Source organism: Macaca thibetana, chromosome 5, assembly GCF_024542745.1.
Source record: "Macaca thibetana thibetana isolate TM-01 chromosome 5, ASM2454274v1, whole genome shotgun sequence".
Lineage (NCBI taxonomy): Eukaryota > Metazoa > Chordata > Mammalia > Primates > Cercopithecidae > Macaca > Macaca thibetana.
In genome coordinates, this window is record NC_065582.1 from 74,477,953 (window position 1) to 74,484,268 (window position 6,316).

Below are 6,316 nucleotides of genomic sequence, written 5' to 3' on the forward strand. Positions count from 1 at the left end.
TACTAATATGGGAGATCAATGGCCCTGGGATGTCAGAGAATTGATGCCACAAGACAATTTTACCTTTCCTGAATTTGTTACAAAATTCAATGCAAATCCAAGTGTTTGGCTATTAAGGAACCCCATCATCACAAAATACTGTATCACCCACTGGGGCAAGGCCTTTCAGAACCAGGCAGGGGAAACAACTTGCCTAGGTCAACAATATTTTGAAGAATCCGAGAACAGAACACCATGGAGAAGCTTTACAGACAATTCCTCTGTATCAAATTTTAATCCCTTTTTGCAGTTCCCAACACTAAATCAATCATGGTACCAATTAGATCCTCCAACTGTTTGGAGAGCACCTGCAGGGTTATATTGGATCTGTGGAGCGAAGGCTTATCAATTACTACCCAATAAATAGACAGGGGCATGTGTATTAGGAAAAATACAGCCATCCTTTTTCCTACTCCCACTGCAGCAAGGGGAAAATCTAAGCTGTCCAGTCTATGATGAAGGCAGAAAAAGAGTCAGAAGAAATGTGTTTACAAAAATAAGTACTGTGGAAAAAATAAATACTAACATTAAAAAGGACATTGAAATGGGGAACTGGAAAAATAATGAATGCTCCCCTGAAAGAATTATCAAATACTATGGACCTGCCACCTGGGCCCAGGATGTGTCATGAGGATACTGTACACCTATTTATATGTTAAACCACATCATAAGGTTGCCAGCAGTTCTGGAAATTATTGTCAATGAAACAGTCCGAGCCTTGGACTTGCTAGCCCTACAGGTGATCCAGATGAGAGATATCATTTATCAGAACAGGTTAGCACCGGATTATCTTTTAGCTTCAGAAGGAGGAGTTTGTGGAAAACTTAATCTAACAAATTGCTGCTTGATGACAATGGAAAAGCTACATTTGTGTTGAGCACCAAAAGGGAGGAATGAAAAAGGAATTAATGAAATCAACTATAAACTAATAGTAGTAGTAACAGATATTTTAAAATCCTCTTAAAGTTGCTGCAAAGTGTGACACCATCCCCCCATCCCCGGCCTTACACTCAAAAGAGAATATTAACAGGCTGTCTTGTCTCTGTTGACAGTGGACCTTATCTATACTCCCCAACTCCAAATTCTTCAAGTTTATTACAGGCCAGTGAGCTCCTGAATGGCTGCAGGGTCACAAGACCGTTAAGTTTAGGTTGCGAGACATGTCTTTCTCAAGACGTAAAAAATGTTGTAATGCTTGATTAACTGCCTTTGTTTCTCACTTCTGTAACTTGCTTCCCAACTCACGTAGTTCCCACCTTAAGATGTTTAAAAGTAGGAAAAGCCGCTTGTTTGGGGCTTGGACTTTCTGGACATATGTCTGGCTGGGCTGGTGATGACCTCCTGAACCTTTTTTGGTCTCTCTGGTCTCTGATTGTCCCACAACAAATTGAACTTCTGCCTCACAATTTGTTAGCTGTGTGATTTTTTGCCATGTTACCTAACTTCTCTGTGTTTTGATTTCTTTATCTGTGAAATGAATATTATAATAATGCCTACTTCATAAAGCAGGACATAGCCCCTTGGCACCTAGTAGTGCTCAATACATGTTAACAGCATTCTCTATCTACAACTCTAACTGGTGATGGAGAAAGTTATCCAGCTTTCTAAGTTTTGTTGGGGTTGTTATATTTACTGGCAGATTTATATGGGGATTTTTCTATTACTGGAGGCAGCACAGCATAATGGAAAATGTCCTTTTTTTAAGCTTTCTTGCTACCTTTTTTTGACTGCAGTACTGATTTTTCATACAGTGTTCTGACAAGACCAAGTTCTTCTAATACTTTGCCTTTTATTATAGTAAGTAACCTAGTGTTTCTTTAAAACAGTTCTTACATTCATTTTATTCATCTCACTAGCTGTATTGCATTCATCCATCTAGCAAATGTTTGTTAAACACCCAATTTATGCTCAATTTTAATAAACACTGTAGAGAATTTGCTCCCTTAACCCCCAACAAAAATTATTTCATTGATTCTGCCCTTAACAAGCTGGGGAAAGAAGTATCTTACAAACATTTTGAAAAAAATATAAGTATATAATCATACTGTAATTAAATGTAATCAACTGTCAAACATGTAATAAAAACAAGTAGTGAGAAAGAAGAGAAGGTGAGATTAATATTAGCTAGACTTGTTAGACAAAGGATATTGGGAAAGATTGTACTTGACCAGGGCATGAAGAACAGGTAAGTTTTTTAGTTCTTCAAGAACTAAAGGATATTTTGTCTGAGAATAAAATAATGTATTAGTAATACTTCTTGGACAATTTTATAAATCAAGTGAATAAACCTACTACCGTAAAATACATAATATTACAATTTTAAAAGTACCTTCTATATATTAAACTTGAAATATATTGCTTTGTTAAATTGTACTTTTCATACTGTTTCAATCCAAATGAATAAACAGTTGAGCACCTATAGGTGTAGGCCCTGCTAGATAGTCCAGCCACAAATATGAATGTGTCATGATCCTCTGATCCCCAAGGAACTCAGAATTGTGGGAAATAAGGGTAAATATATTATACATGTAAAAATAGAAGTTGATGAAAGCATGGAAGTAATACAGAGGAAGTAAGATAATTGTGTGAGAAAGTTTCAGAAGACTTCACAAATAATTGACACTGGAACAGTGTTTTGAAGGATGAATAAAAGTTCTATAAGTCAAAAAAAGAAGGAAAATTCAATTAGAGGGAATAATTTAGTTATTACATTTCCCACTCTAGTGAACTTCATCCATTTTTGTCCATAGTTACCTTAAAATATTTTGACTCAAACATTTTCTGATAAAATTACTTACATTGATTCTTTTTCTCATTTTCAAGTAGAAATAGTAGAGACATTACCTGCTGACAAAATAATATATGAATGAGAGAGTAGACCATAAGATTGATAGATACATATATTATAATACATGTATACATCTTTTTGTGGAAGAAGAATGCAGAAATGGGAATAGGTTTTGTTTTGTTTGGTTGTTTTTTTCCAATTTTTATTTTAGATTCAGGAGGTACAAGTACAAGTTTCTTACATGGGGATATTGTGTGATGCTGAGGTTTAGGGTATGATGATGTTGGTAGTTTGATAGGAATAGCATTGAATCTGCAAATTGCTTTAGGTAGTATGGCCATTTTAATGGTATCAATTTTTCCAATCCATGAGCATGGAATGTTTATCCATTTGTGTGTGTCATTTGTAATTTCTTTTAGCAGTGTTGTGTAGTTCTCTTTTCACCTCCTTGGTTAGATGTATTCCAGATATTTTATTCTGTGTGTTTGTGTCTATTGTATGTAGGATTGCATTATTGGTTTGGCTCTAAGCTTGAATGTCATTGGTGTAGAGACATGCTACTGATTTTTGTACAGTGATTTTGTATCCTGAAAATTTACTGAAGTCAGGAATAGGTTTAAAATGAAGACTTCTTGAAAAAGAATACTAGAGAAAAAAGAGTATGCTGAAAGCTCTACATGAGTTTTCGGCATTTTATGGTAAATGCAAAGTGTTTGAAAAAGTTTTTTGTGTGTTCAGATATTAAACTACTTGCAAGAATATACTTTTGTAATGTCATGATTAATGAATACTTTAAAAGTAATATACAAATTTTCCTTTAATACTTTCAAAAATGATACCTCCTAAAATAAATTATTAATGGTACAGTTTTACATCAAATGACCCTGTAATGTAGACCGTTTAAAGTAGAATAGAGCAGAATGGATTTAAATTCAATCATAGAAATATGAGTGGCTGTACATTCCAACACCCTTTGCTAACAGATCCAACTATTTGAATATATTGTGATGGGGCACCTTATAACTCTGACAACATCACTGACTTCACAAACCAGCTCTGCTCTTTGAGCTCTTTAAATGTGATTGTCTGTTTTGGAGACCTGAGGAACATAGAGCATCTAAATGTACACAAAGATTCATTAGGTCTAATTTGATGCTGTTCTCCATAATAATAATGATAAAAATTATGTCTTCTGCATTGAATTCTAAGTAGTGTTTTCCAGATGCAATTACTGTGTAATTTTAATTATAAAAATCCTTGAGGTAGGTACTGTTATTATCCCTGCTTAAGGTAAAGTAGCAGAGGGTTTAGGAATAAAACTTATCTAAGATCACTGCTGGAAAGCTGCAAAACTGAGAACTGAATTGAGGTCTGTTTGAGTCAATGATCACGCCCTGAGCTATACAGGCCATTAAGACTGGATCTCTCAGCACAGTATAAATCTTGGTGGGAGGAAAGGTTGAAGAGCATGAATCCAACCTGGCCATTTGAGAAACCCTACAAATTTGAGAAGCACATAATCCCAGACTGCCTTGTTATGTCTCCTTTTTTACCCCAGAACAACTGCTTTATAAATAAGTCACAGTCCAAAAATGTCCATGATAATTGGGCATTAATTTCCTATACATCCAGGTTTAATATTGTGCCATATTTTGTTTTAATTCCCATTTCCTGCAGATTCTGGCTTGCTATATTTATAAGAACACTAAACCTGATAGTAAACAGAATGAAGATCGTGCACAAAGTCCATATGATAACCAAATGCACCATCACATCTTCACCTTCTCTTTTTGCTCTTTCCTTCTTTCTTTCCCATCATCTCTTATTTTCTTCCAAACTCCAGTTTCTTGCTTTCAGTTTTAACTATATACTTCAAATTTATAAGCCATACACCACGGCAAATTTTTATATGTGTTAATTTATTTCATTTCTGATAATTTGTTATATTTTGTTAGGCATTAAAAACTACATTAGAAAATGTTGATCCATGGATCAAATGTTGATAGAGAAGGATGGGAGGAGCAAAAAGGGATTTCTAGATCTTTGAAAATGATAGAGATAGCTGTATTGCCTGACAACTTATAGACTCTCATTAAATATTTTATAAACTGTCTAAAGGAATATCTCATAAAGGATCAAACCAAAAAAGCTCATATTTTTAATAATTTTAATTACATGATTATAGACATCATGTAGACATATAGATATCTATATGTCCTTCTAAAGCAATATGTATTTTCATGATTAGAAAATAGCATCAGTGAAATTCTGCTCTCTAATCTAGTACCTAGTAGTTGAATCTTTTTAAACAATTTCAAAAACTTCATGATGAACTCTGGTGAGTTGTAGGAAATACATGGAAATAGAAAGTCTATCTTATATAACCCTTAAACCTTTCAGGACTGGAAAGTTTGCTATACTGGATTGTTAAATAGCCTATATTGAGTCTCTGATAATTCAAGACTGATCAAGATTTTAAAAGAGAATACTACATGAGGTCAAAGTTAAGGCTATGCCCAAAACACAGCTTTCTTCCCCCTCATTTTGTGGGTGTTACTTACTATTATAGCCTCTCTGTGTTTGGGCTGTAATACCTCCTGAGAATAAAGAGCTTCATAATGTAATACCTTAGTTTCACCATAATTTATTTTATTTATGTAAATAAATTGCAAGCTCCAGGAAATACAAAGTAGTTCTAATATTGCAGCACTAGGTGAATAAGGTCACAACATCCTCTTTTTATTTTATAGATGCTAATCTTCACCCAGATTTTCTGTTAATTGTCAACTTCTATGGCAGCTCTCAGTTCTATTAAGCATAATTCAAAAATATCAAAACTTTCTGACCTATATCATATACCCCCCAGTACCATGGTTTCTGTGCTTCCCAAAGCAAACAGTTTCTCACATAGTCAACTTACCCTTTTTTGTTTGCTTGTTCCGTGAGAGAGTTTCTCTCTGTTGCCCAGGCTGGAGGGCAGTGGCATGATCTCTGCTCACTGCAACCTCCACCTCCCAGGTTCAAGCAATTTTCCTGCCTCAGCCTCTCGAGTACTGGGATTACAGGCTCCCGCCACCGTGCCTAGCTAGTTTTTGTATTTTTAGTAGAGACAAGATTTTACCATGTTGGCCAGGCTGGTCTCAAACTCCTGACCTCATGATCTACCTGCCTCAGCCTCCCAAAGGCTGGGATTACAGGCTGGAGCCACTGAGCCCGACCTAGTCAACCTAGTCTTATTGGAAAGTTCTGTGGTTTGAATGTGTCCCCCAAAAGTTCATGTGTTCAAAACCTAATCCACGGTGCAACAATGTTAAGAGGTGGGGCCTAATAGGAGGTGATTGAGTCATGAGAGCAGAGCTTTTATGGATGGATTAATGTTGTCTCAGGAGTCGGGGAGTTATAAAATGAGTTTGGCTCCTGGTGTCTCTTTAGCATGTGCTTGCTTGCCCTTTTACCCTTCTGCCTTGCCCTTTTACCCTTCTGCCATGA